The sequence below is a fragment of the Pelodiscus sinensis genome, chromosome 4 (assembly GCF_049634645.1).
Source record: "Pelodiscus sinensis isolate JC-2024 chromosome 4, ASM4963464v1, whole genome shotgun sequence".
Taxonomy (NCBI): Eukaryota; Metazoa; Chordata; order Testudines; family Trionychidae; genus Pelodiscus; species Pelodiscus sinensis.
In genome coordinates, this window is record NC_134714.1 from 26,652,360 (window position 1) to 26,666,207 (window position 13,848).

The window sequence follows — 13,848 nt, forward strand, 5'->3', positions numbered from 1 at the left end:
ATGTGGGAGCCTCTTCTCATCCCCACTTCCCTTTACCCTTTGAAAGTGTTAAAAAATCAAATTTTTCCTACTAGCCCCGTTTGGTATGAAGAGATTTACAAATCTCCTCTAGAAGCAGTGTCAGGAGTAGGCTTGTGTCCCTGGTGAGGGCACTAGCTAACACCATGCACTCTGAGTTTTCTCCTCTGTTGTCAAAAAGCCGGATGAGACAGTCAAGTGAATCAGTGGCAGAGTTCCCACCCATTGCAGTGAGTTCAAGATCAGGCCCTTAAAAGACAAGCCTGGTATATGGAATCTGAAGGATACAGATGATCATGCTGGACTGTTCTGGCCTTCAGCTCTGTGAATCTATGGCCATTTTCGAAACCTCATTCCCCTTAGGGACACCATGCATCCTCAATTGCTGCTGCTATTTAGTGAGGCTGCGAGGCACCCCTTTGAGAGTAGCCACAGTTAAGCCTACAGTTCGTACTATCGAGATTAATAAAATGTTTTAAACATCTCAGCCTGTGTTGGGCATATATGACTAGATTGTAGGGTGCTCTTTAATTCCTCCTTAGTGCTATTATACTAATAGTGTACTGTTTGAATCACTTTGCAGTTCAGGATAAGAAAATTGAATTCTCTTTTGAAGCAGAAACTTTTTTACTTGTATAGACTCTTCATAAAAGATTACTATAGCTACAATTTTACAGCTCTACAACTCTGATCCAGTAAACATACAGAACAGAATAACATCTTTGAAATTATCATTAGACCTAGGAAATACAGGTTGAACCTCTCTAGTCCACCACTCTGGTCTGGCAACATCCATCATCTGGCATGATTTTCATTAGCCAGATGTCCACTTATGGGTGTGGCCAAGTTTCCCATAGTCGCATAAAGTTTGTTTTCAGCCACAGTGCTGGCTCTCAGTGTTCTGTGCTGTTATTTAGCTCTAATTTACCCTAAATGTCTTCTAAAAGCTCAGTAAGCAGTGGAAGGGATTGCAGATGATACCAAACTGGGTGGGGTTGCAACTTCTTTGGAGGATAGGGACATAATTCAAAATTACCTTAGCAAGTTAGAGAAATGGTCAGAGGTAAACAGAATGAAGTTTAATAAAGAGAAATGCAAAGTGCTCCACTTAGGAAGGAACAATCAGTTCCATACATACAAGATGGGAAGCGACTGTCTAGGAAGGAGCATGGCGGAAAGGGATCTAGGGGTCATAGTGGACCACAAGTTGAATATGAGTCAACAGTGTGATGCTGTTGCAAAAAAAAGCAAATATGATTCTAGGTTGTATCAACAGGTGTGTTGTAAGCAAAACTCGTGAAGTCATTCTGCCGCTCTACTCTGCACTAGTTAGGCCTCAGCTGGAGTACTGTGTCCAGTTCTGGGCGCCACATTTCAAGAAAGATGTGGAGAAATTGGAAAGGGTACAGAGAAGAGCGACAAGAATGATTAAAGGTTTAGAGAACATGACCTATGAAGCCAGGCTTCATGAACTGGGCTTGTTTAGTTTGGAAAAAAGAAGATTAAGGGGGGACATGATAGCGGTTTTCAAATATCTAAAAGGGTGTCACAAGGAGGAAGGAGAAAATTTGTTCCTCTTGGTTTCTGAGGACAGGACAAGGAGTAATGGGCTTAAAGTGCAGCAAGGGAGGTTTAGATTGGACATTAGGAAAAAATTCCTAACTGTCAGGGTGGTCAAATATTGGAATAAATTGCCAAGGGGAGGTGGTGGAATCTCCCTCTCTGGAGATATTTAAGAACAAGTTAGATAGACATCTGCCAGGGATGGTGTAGACGGAGCTTGGTTCTGCCTTGAGGGCGGGGGACTGGACTCGATGACCTCTCGAGGTCCCTTCCAGTCCTATGATTCTATGATTCTATAATACTGCTAGACAATATTGACCTCCTCTAGTCTGGCAAATTCTCTGGCCTTTTCTTTTGAGGCCCCGCACCTTCTGGTGCAGCCCAGGGCCACTCAAAAAATTATTGCCCCACCCCGTCCTAAACAGTAAGAGCTAGGAGCACCAAATTTGGTGCATAGCTTCCTCTGATCATAACTTAAACCATGGCAAGGCTTTGGTTGTGCCAGAATAATGGGATGTGCCTAGAATGTGGGAGGGCTCTGCCAGCAGGGGCAGTTATACCCTATAATGACCACAGATGGCAGCAAGGATCCAGAGATGAAGCCTGGGACAACTATAACCCCATTGGGGCAACAGAGGGCAGAAGTGGAGAAAGGGACAGCTATCTACTATATGTTTGAGAGAGTTTGTGTGTCTCCGTCTGTCTGACTCAAAAAATGAGGAGTAACATTAGTTCGGACTAAGGGCTTTAGTCCGAACTAACGCGTCCCGGCGCGCACTTCCTGGTTCGAATCAGCTGTGATTCGAACTAGCGCGCCGGCGAGATCATGTTAATGGAGCGCGGGATATTTAAATCCCCGCTTCATTAACTACTTCAGTTGTCTCCATTTGCATCCCTAGTTCGAACTAGGGATGCAGTGTAGACGTACCCCTAGAGAGTATATTAGTGACCACAGACCTTGACCTTGCAAGGGATTGGGTATCCTAAACTTCTACTGAGTTCAGCAGGAGCTGAGAGTGCTCAAGAAACCATTAGCACCTTGCAGAATCTGTCCCTGGGATTACAGACAATACAGTTGTGAACAGTGAGTAGAGAACGTTCAACTATGAGTTCTGAGAGACTTAAATGTTGATACTACAGGCAATTCATGCTCTGATTTCCCTTCCTATTTTGCTGTGTGGGCTTGTGGGCCTGTAAACCACTCAGCCCATCATCCTAAATCTGCTGCAGGTGTATCTCCACCCTATTTCATACGAATAATGGAATGTAACCAATATGTGAGGGTCAAATCTTCTTTTCCTTTGGCTAGGCTATTTTCAGCCTTGCATTTTAATAATGCTTACAAAAACTTTCTTCTCAACCATCTGTAGGGAGATGGGGGGAGGGGGAGAAGCCTGCTGATTAGTGTCTTTCTTTTAGGTCTTAGGGTAATGGCTGCTTTTACCTTTCAAGTTTGATTCAGCACATTTACAAAGCTTTAAATCTGTCAGTATGGCATTAACTTCTATCATGTGCATATCAATAGGAATAATAATCACATCGGTGTGTTTGGTTGTTTTAACTGGGGATGTTTTCCTTAAGTGCTAGTTTACATTTGGCTTGGGAGTAGCACAACTATTGCAAATGATTTATCATTTAAGATTTATCTCCTAATTTAACAGCAGCATTTTGGGGGAAATCTAATTATTAGTACCCAAAGGTGCCCTACTTTATCATCAAGCTAATGTTTCCAAGGAACACGTTTGTAAAACACAATATCTAACTTACATAGCCAACATTAGGAATAATGTTGATTAAGTGGAATCAGCATGCAAGAAAATATTCAGCAGCTGTTCTTACTGTAAAATCATAAATATGGAAAATAATCACAGATAATTTACCCCAATTCAAAAAATCATTTTTTTTCATTAAATCATGTTGGACATTACAGAATCATCTTAATATTATTAAATCTAAGATGAAATGGAAGGTGGAGGGATAGTTAAGACTGAGATATTTCCACTCAATATATTAGAAAGAGTCTGTTAACAGCTATGCTGAATTGATTCAGAAGGCTTCCTATTTTTTGTGATTTTAGCATTTTGTCTCTCTTTATTCTATATCAGTACATTTTAAAAAGCTGCTCTCTTTCACTTTAAATAGCACAAGATTGGGGAAAATGCTGCATAACTACACATTATTTGCAGGTTCTGCATTGCCAACATAAAACAGTTGCAAATGAAGGATATATTTTGAAAGATCCTAAATCAGTTTTTGCAAATCAGCAGTCTTGATAATAGCTTTCAAAAAATAAAAGATACGGCTATGGGAATTCATATTTATGACACAAGGTAAGTACAAAATAAATGTATCTGTTTCACTTATGTTATTACATATTGTCACTAAATTATCCAAAAAATTATCAATTTATCTGAATTAACTTTTTATTAGGAATTAGGGGTAAAGCCATGCAGGTTTCAAGCATCTAGATAATATTCATCCGTAGGGCAAATACTCTGGTGATGATTAAAGAAATGCATGCTACCTTCTCAAAGGCTCAATTCAGTATGCCAAGAAAACTGTTCGGGGACACACGAAAGGAGGACTGTTTCAGAGGCCTGCGAAGTACAAGCCTTTGCTGTATCCTATGCTTGTATCTCAACATTTTTTGCCTTACACACACCACCTATACACCTAACACTTCAATGACAATTTTTTGCCTTCTCCCCACCCTGCCCCTAAACACAATGGAAAGTTAATTGAATGTTTTATGCTTTGGTAATATCAAAGAAATGAAAAGAAAGTAGGTTTCAACCATATTTCAATAATAAGTGCATTAATTTTTACCTTTTAACTGACACTTGTACTAATTTCCTTAAATGCTCTTTTTTACTCTTTTTTTGATCTGTCTGGCTTTGTCGGGTCTGATGATGAGGGCTTACTTCAAATGCAAAAAGATTAGCTCTCTTTCCTTTAATAGCACAATTATAGCTTGTGTGATGTCTAAATCATGAAAGAGATCGGGAACAGACTTTTAAAGTCGCCTCAGTTTATTACAAAGTGGCAGTAATCATTTTAATATCAAAATTACTCTTATTTCCTTGTGGCATTTAAGAAGCGTACAGAGGGGCGCATGCGCACACACATACACACAAAAGATGAATAGCCATTTATTTCTAGTTTGACTTAAGTAATTGTTTTAAATACAAAGACTTTTGATTTCGATTTATTATATTTTTACCTTTACACTAGATTACATGTTGGCATCAGGAGAATATTGAGGCATTAAGAGGAACACCAAAATCTCACACGAGATCTAAACTTTACATTTCTAGATATCCCAAAATCTACATCTTATTTTGGATTTAGTTCAACATGAGATTTAGTATTAAGCACTAAGGAATGCAAATGCCTTCCTTAAATAGTATTTCATATGTTTAACTCTGTCAATGACTAATCTGTTTTCTAAATTCTTTATTCATCATGCCAGGGGCAGATTCTAATATCCTCTCTCATACCAGTTAGCATTTTCCTTCCCAGTTTATTAATTATTATTATTATTTGCATTATGGTAACATCTGTGGTTCCTTGTCAAGATTGGGGCTTCATTATGGTAGGCATTGTCTAAACATAAGATATAGACCCTGCCCTGAAGCATTTACAATTTAAATTGACTTTGATGGGATAATTTGTGGAATAAGGTACTACTCACCATGAGACAGGATTACTAGTCTAGGTCAGAGGTTCTCAAAAGATAGGTTGGAACCCCAATATGGGTCAGGACCAGTGTTCCCTCTAAACTGAATGACAGCCAGCTTCACAGGTGATTAATCAGCCCCTCCCAATCAGAGGCTCAGGACTTTGCACAGAGCTGTCTGTCTGGGTGGGGCTGATTAATCATCTGTGAAGATGTGCTACTGCACAGCTTAGATGGAACACTGGCCAATACCCTGTTTTAATGGGCTTGCCAGGGCTAGTGTTAGACTTGCTGGGGCCACTGAGGCTGAAGTCCAAGCCCCCCCACCCAGGGCCAAAGTCTAAGGTCTTTGGCCCTGGATGGTGGAACTCAGATTTGCCAAACCAGGATTATGAAAAACAACAATGGTCCTGTAGCACCTTAGGGTACATCTAGACAATGGGGCTATTTCAGGATACCGAAATAGCTACCCCACATCTGTTCTCTAAATAGATTTCGAAATAACAGGTGGGCTATTTCAGCATCCCTGTAACCCTTGTTCCACAGGAGTTAAGGGATGTCTTGAAATAGCGTAAATTTGGACCACATTTCAAAATAAGCTATTTCAAAATACAATCAAAATAAGATATGCAATTTTTGTAGTGCTAATTGCATATCTTATTTCGAGTTTAGGGTGCTATGTAGATGCACCCTTAGAGACTAACCAAAAATATATAACTAGTATGATGAGCGTTTGTGGTCACAAGTCACTTCTTCAGATGATAAATATGGAGCAAGAGGCAAAGAGGTTGAATTATAAAGCAGCAAAAGATGGACGGGAGAAAGGAGGGGGAAAAACTGTCAAAGTGTCCATGGTAAATGAGGCTAATCAAGTAGGCTGTAAGTGCCTGATACTTAGCTTTTGATTTCATTTAGGTGTTGAATATAACAGCCCATCCAGCTCATGTCTTTGTTCAAGCCATGTGAGATAATATCAAATTTGCATATGATTATGCATATGCACAAGATTATGAAGTAACTTCTGTTGTCAGAAGAGGGTCATAATGCATTGGAGTAAGAGAACTTCTACCGAGGTATTAGGTAACTCTTGTATCCATTGTTTAAAAGAGCTACAATAGAAATGGAGATATATAAACAGTAATAACCTCATAAAACATCTGTTTGGGATGACAGGACTGAACTAGTCACACAGGGGCAGCGGGAGGAAAGTTGATCTGCTGCAGTCTTCTTCAGGTGTTTTCGGTGTGGTCATCGTTTTAAACAATAGATCCAAAGAGCTACTGTCTCCTGTGACAGTAAATATGCAAAATTCAGGAGTAAGATTACATATTGATCTGGAAAGAATCTCTACTGGCTATGGCACATTTTAGGTTCATAATAGATAAAATGGAGCAACCTGACCCATTGTCAGTCTATTTTAAGATGAACATTTGTTAAATTTTAATGAAAAAAATGTAGCACTTAAAACTTTGGCAGAAGGACAATTAGTTTCTTCCTGACTTGAATAAAACTGTATGGCACTGATTTTTGCTTTAACTTCAGGCAGTAAATATGCTCCATAACAATTTCTAAATGCTATTGTGTTGGTGAAAATGGATATTTCCCTTCCCAAGTTGCTGTAGCACTCTTCATGTAACAGGCACCGGCAGGGCCAATGACAGGGGGTGAGGGAGGACGAGAAGGCAGCCACCGGGGGGGCCCAGCACTTTAAAAGGTCTTAGGGCTCTAGTAGCAGCTGGAATCCAGGACCTTTAAATTGCTGCCGCAGCCCCAGGAAGTGCTGTAGGACTGGCTGGGGGAAACTAGCCTCAGTCCTACTCCATCCTTCTGAGGCCCCGCCCCTTTTGGAGGGGTGGAGCTGGACCCCTCCAAAAGTAGAGTGGAGTAGGACAGGCCCAGTGGAGTCTGTCCTCAATCCTGGGTAATGCTATATTCCCATCCTGTTCCATCAAGTTCAGATAGATCTAGTTATGCTTTGGGATGGATAGTAAATTACTCAGTTTCCCTTTCTGGTAGAGACCTGATGTCAGTAGATTCTTAATAAAAGTGGGCCCTGTTTAATAACAGTGACATGCCTGAGAGGAATGCATGGGAGGTGATTGCTGCATTCTGCTGTATCTATTTGAATCTCATTTTATATTCCTGAAAGTATTAAACTCTTTATTTCTTCCCCATTGGAAAAAAAATGATTAGAGAAAAAAGTTCAGTCTTTATTGGTGAGACACAAAATAATAAAAAATTTAACCAAACAATTTCCTTTCCTTTTTCAATTTTAGGAATTATTCATTATAGACCAAAAGTAAAAAATTTTACTAAACAGATTATGGTAATTATCAATCGCATCATCAAGTTGTGGGATGGGGAGGCTGGGGCTGGGGGGGGGAGGTGGAAGGGGGGAGGGAGGAAGGTGGGGAGGAATATGCCCTGGTTACTGAATCTCTACAGGAAGGACTGAAATGGTGAGTCCAGAGTATAGACAAGTCCAAAAATTACAATTTCAGAGTATTGTCTGTAACACGGGTCTCTGTTCTCTTGCAAAATTTATTTGACTAGACAATGGTGTGCTTTATATGGTAAAATATATAGCAAAAAAGTCCCTCCTATCATAAAAAAACATGTCTAATCTTACCTGCACCTTCTGCCACCCCATCTCTTCTTTTGCCTACATTTGTTTGGTTTTATTATCCTTCAGTTCAATCCTAGACTCCTTTCCAGTCTTTATTTCATTGAAATTGCTTTCAGAGCTTTTAAGGAGCTCTTGCTAGCCAATTCTCAAGGTCTGATTTTCCCTTACCCCTCTGGGCCTCTCAGCTACTTTTGACACTTAAATGTTGTCCTGTTTGTGAAATCTTGTCTCCCTTCAGCTTTTGCAACTCCATCCTCTCTCTAATCACTCGTTTAGCTTCTCCTTCAGTGAATCTGCCTCATCCCACCCATCACCTACTTTTTTGAAAAATTTTAAAAACAGTCTTGCAGCACCTTAGGGTATGTCTACACTAGCCCCCTAGTTCCAACTAGGGAGGCTAATGTAGGCATTCGAAGTTGCAAATGAAGCCCGGAATTTAAATATCCCGGGCTTTATTTGCATCTTCCTGTACGGGCGCCATTTTTAAATCCCCCTAGTCTGAACTAACTGCCCGCGGCTACATGCGGCAGTTAAATGTTAACTCGAACTAAGTCCTTAGTTCGAGTTAACTGTTACACCTCATTCCACAAGGTGTAATGGTTAACTTGAACTAAGGACTTAGCCGCGGGCAGTTAGTTCAGACTAAGGGGATTTAAAAATGGCACCCGGATGGGAAGATGCAAATAAAGCCCAGGATATTTAAAGCCCGGGCTTCGTTTGCAACTTTGAATGCCTACATTAGTCTCCCTAGTTCAAACTAGGGGGCTAGTATAGACATACCTTTAGAGACTAAATAAAATTGTAGATGGTATCATGAGCTTTCGTGGGTACAACCCGGTTCTTCAGATGAATGGAGTTAAGAAGTCCAGGTTCCAAATAAATAGCAGAAAAGGAGAGGGGACAGGGGAAGAGAAGGGAAAAAAAGGGAAAAAATGGTCATTTAGAGTGTTCATGCTAAATGAAGCTAATAGAGATGGAACTCAATGCTCTTAATACCCGGTGCTTGGTTTTTTATGTCATTAAGATGTGGAATGTAGCGAGCCACCCACGCAAGGTCTTTGTTTAGACCTTTGCAGCAGATACCAAACTTGTAAATAAAATTAAGTTCTGCAGCCTCCCTTTCAAGCTTGTTTTTGAAATTGGCTTACAATAATACAGTAACTTTGAGATCCATTAATGAGTGCCTGGGCAAGTTAAAATGGTCCCTGTGACGGGATCGCCCGGGCACCCTGCACGGCAGCCACGCCATCCACGCCATCCCCAGTCTTCTAGAGAGAAGCAGCGGTGCTGGCCTGGAGCCGACTCTGCCGCACATGCTCCGTGGCTGTAGGGGATGCCAGCCAGTGCACCCGCCCTTAGGAGCAGAAAGGGAGAAGGGCTGAGAGCCACGGCCCGGCCCTCGCCACGTTGGACGTAGTGCCAGTGGGACATTCCAAAGGAGTGGCGCCAGCGCAAGAGGAGGCAGCTTGTACTCTGGAGCGGAAGGAGGCAGAAGTGAGCAGCGGACAAAGGTAGGAAGAGGCCTAGGGCACGGCTCTTGGAAAAGCCTGTGGGTTGGTGCATTGCGGGTCGATACTCCACCAAGCAGACCTGGGAATACATCCTGTCCTTAGAGCCCTGGGCCGGGCCCTCCCTGTGTGTCACCTGACAAGGACTGCACTGAAGGGGATTTAGCAGGCGGATGCCGGTGGACCAACCCCATTTACTGATTGGTGGCCCCGCGAGCTCGGGACATTACGAGCGACGCTTGGGAGGGCGGGTGGATGGGGGGCGGGGGGAGGGGGCGGGGGGAGGGCCCCACCCCCCACTCCCACCCCAGGGTGCCTTTCCCCCTCCCAGTTGCAGTACCCAACAGGTTTCTGTGTGTTACCTTTTCAAATATCTGATTTGTGTCCATTATCCTTTCTCGTACAGACTGTCCCATTTGGTCAATATACATGGCAGAGGGGCATTGCTGGCACAGATCAGATTGGTGGATGTGCAATTACATGAGCCTCTGATGTGGTGGTTTTTGTGGTTAGGTCCTGCAATGATGTCACTTGTATAGATAGGTGTGTGGAGAGACTTGGCACCGAAGTTGATTGCAGGGTTAGGTTCCTGGGTGAGTATGATGGAGGTGTGCTGTGTTGTTCCTGGAAAGAATTTGTTTGAGGTTAGGGGGTTGTCTGCAAGCAAGGATTGGTCTGTCTGAAGATGTGGGTTGTGCCCATGAAAGCTCATGATACCATCTATAAATTTTGTTAGTGCCTCAGGTTCTGCAAGATTATTCATTATGTTTTAAGTTTTTTCAGTTACAGATTAACACACTACCCTTCTTTACTTTTGAGTGATCTCATTCAAAAATATAGATTAGACTATTGTTATGGTTTGAGCGAAATCTCGTTGAAACCAGCACCATAAGGGAGACATAACTAACTCCCAGTTATTCCTCATTCCACGAGGAGTAACAGTTAAACTGCCGCGTGTAGCCGTGGGCAGTTCGTTCGAACTAAGGGGGATTTAAAAATGGCGGCCGGACGGAACCATGCAAATAAAGCCCGGGATATTTAAATCCTGGGCTTCATTTGCAACTCCGGTTGCCTGATTTGCCTACCTAGCTCAAATTAACGAGCTACTATAGACACCCCCCCATGTTTCTCCTTATATCCCTCATTTTCTCAGTAATCTTACAGTATATTTTAGAAATGTGCATCTATCTGTCTGTCCGTCAGTCTGTGAGTCCATTTTCCCAAGAGCTCCTCCTAAACCATAAGCTAGGACCACCAAATTTAGTATGCATCTTCCTCTTTAAAGCATGTCAAGGGTTTGGTTGTGCCAATACAATGGGATGTTTCTGGAATTGGATTGTTTTCCATAATACTGAAAGGTAGGGTTGCCAGGTGTCCGGTTTTGAATCGGAGAGTCCAGTATTTGAGCTTTCTGTTCGGGAAACAAATTGAGAAAATATAAATGTCCGGTATTTTCTAAATAAGATGTAATGTAGATTGTGATGTAATGTCAAGTGTGTCCGGTATTTTTGTTGAAACTATCTGGCAACTCTAGAGGAGGGGACTGATAGTGACAGTTATGCTCCAGAGTGACCACAGTGGGGGAGCAAGCACAGGGGATTATACTGCAGAGTGACTACAGGTGGACAATTGCACCAGTAGGACACCGGGGCTCTGCATGTTGCAGGCTTCTGGTCTAAGTAAGGGGCCTCTCTGCCCGAAAGCCCCAGGCCAAACCTGTTAACCCCAGACCTCGGCCCCAGAGCTCAACTGGGGACAGAGCCCCATTGACCAGGGGCCCCACCACCACAGGCTCCCCGGGAGGAGCTGCCAACAGGACAACATATCCCTGGCCCCCAAGGAGGAGCTGCCACCAGAGTAGCACCACCCTCACCAACCCCCACCTCCTAGCTATCTATCATGAACCCCCCCGCCCTGAGTCCTGCACCTCCTACTACTTGCCCTACCTCCTGTACCCCACCCCCAGCTCAGAGCCACCCTCTACTGTCCTGATTCCTGCAGGCCCACCCCCTGCCCTGAGCCTCCTACATCTCCAACCTCCTGCCCTGAGTCCCCTGCCCTGAGCTCTAACAGCCCCCTGCCTTGACTCCTGCAGCCCTGACCTCCTGCCTTGAGCCCCCCCCACACACACACCTCCTAGCCCTCTGCCCTCATTCCTGCACCTTAAGCCCATAGCCACTCCTCACCCCCGATCCCTCACTCTATCCCTCCCACACACTCCAGACCCCTCCCCTACCCCTCCTCACTCCCAAACCCTCACTCCTGCACCTCCACACTTCCCAACCCCCTTGGCCTGACTCCTGCACCCTCCCCACCATACCCTGACTCCTGCATTGGCCCCCCAAAAGAATTAAGGACCCCCAAGCAACAATGCATCTGCTACTTGTGAATAACATCATCATCTTCCAACTCACTCAGCAGCTTTATTTTACTATCAGCTACAATCTGTACCTTGCTGTTGTGACTCAAAGACCTCTGAATGCCAACTAGCAGAGAGCATGCAGGTACATAAAGATTACAGAAATCTCTGGAGTCAGTATCTACATAGCAGGCTGCCAAAGAAAGTCATGTGGGTTCTCTAATGAAAATCTGTGCCATACTGGTCACATACTAGGAGGCTGCACCCCCCTCTCTCTGGGGGTAGGCAGCCCCGGCTCTCTCCCAGCTGCTGGGTCTCTTGTGCCATCTCCTCCCCCCCAGTTGCCAGGGAGGGCTGAGGCCGAGATCACGCCAGCCCCAGTCTCCTGGCACCAGCCCCTGGAGAGTGGAGGGCTGAGGTCTTGGCACAGCAGCCCCAGCTCTCCTCCCGCCCCTGACCCTGACACACACATAGCTAAGCCAGCTCCAGTCTCTTGGCCCCTTCCACCCCCCAGCCATTGGGGAGGCTTGGGGTCAAGGCCATGCCAACTCCGGTCTCTCAGCCCCCTCCCTCTGCTCAGCTGCCTGGAAGGGCCAGGCTGAGGCTGCGGCCACGGCCACCCAGTCTCTCACTCCCCTCTCCCATACTGGCTGTAGCAGTCTCAGCTCTCCACGTGGGCCCTGGGGAGAGCCAGGGTTGGAGTGGGTGGGGGCTTGGCTCCTGTGGACATAGAGTGATGTGATAACATCACTCTGTCATCCCGCAGGAAATTTTATATATATGTATACACACATATACATACAGAGGGGGAGAGAGAGAGAGAGAAATGAACAAATACATGAAGAGTTTATATATATAATTAGTGTGAGTGAAGATGTATGTGTGTACACACACACACACACACACACACACACACACACACACACACACACACTTTCTCTAGGTCTGCGAGTAAAGGCAGGTCACTAAAAGCTATTCCACAGACTCCTGGCAAGCAAGGGGCATGAGACACATCTCACACTGCTTGATCATGTGCAACTTAAATATTGTTTGGTTCACAATGGACACCCATTTACAATATGAGCAAAATGCAAATCTATAGATTGCAGGAAAAAAGCAGCAGGAGTTTAGGAGTAAGACAATTAACATTTAATTATTATAATGATTTCATAGTATAATTAGGGAGGCCAAAATAAATTTGAAGAGTAAGTACTAAAAGACACAAGAGCTATGAATATTTTTAAGTAAATCAGACCCTGGAACACTGGGGGAAAAAAATCAAGGGGCCACTAGACAATCCAGGTGCTAAAGGAGCATGCAAGGAAAGCAAGTCTGTTCCAGAGAAGTGAAATTAATTCTTTGCAGAGCACATGAGGGAAATTCCTACCACTTGAGCTATTCTTTTTAGGTGACAATTCTGAAGAACTGTCCTACATTTGTGTGTCAGAGGAGGTTTTGGAACAAATTTAAAAAGTTAGACAATAATAACTCACCAGGAGTAGGTAGTGTTCATCAAATACTGAAGGAGCTCAAATACAAAACTTACAGTACTACTAAATGTGATACGTGAGCTATCACTTAAATTAGCCCCTTTACCAACATGACTGTAGGACAGGTTGAACCTCTCTAGTCCAGCACTTTTGGGACCTGACCAGTGACGAACCACAGAATTTGCCAAAGCATGGGAGATCAATATTGTCTAGCAGCATTACAAGCTTTCCACTGCTTACTGGGCTCTTAGCAGACATTTAGGGGAAATTAAAGCGAAATAAAAGCACAGAACACAGAGACCCAGAACTGCTGGGAAGTGTCACATATATAGAAATGATTCATTGAATCTGAGAGCATACAGGGACCATGGGTCAAAATGGGAGCAAAAGGGGAAAATGTGGGGTCCAATTCATTGCATGTTCACAGGAGCCATGTAGCTTAATCCAGATTCTGCCATCAGTATAGTAGCACAATGCTCCACATATTCCCATTCCGCCATAGGCTTTGTTTTCTTCTGAATTTTAAAATGTCTTATGAGACATTTCTAGCCACACCAATGGTTACTACAAACAATTTCCTGGTGACAGAATAGCCCAACAGTATTACC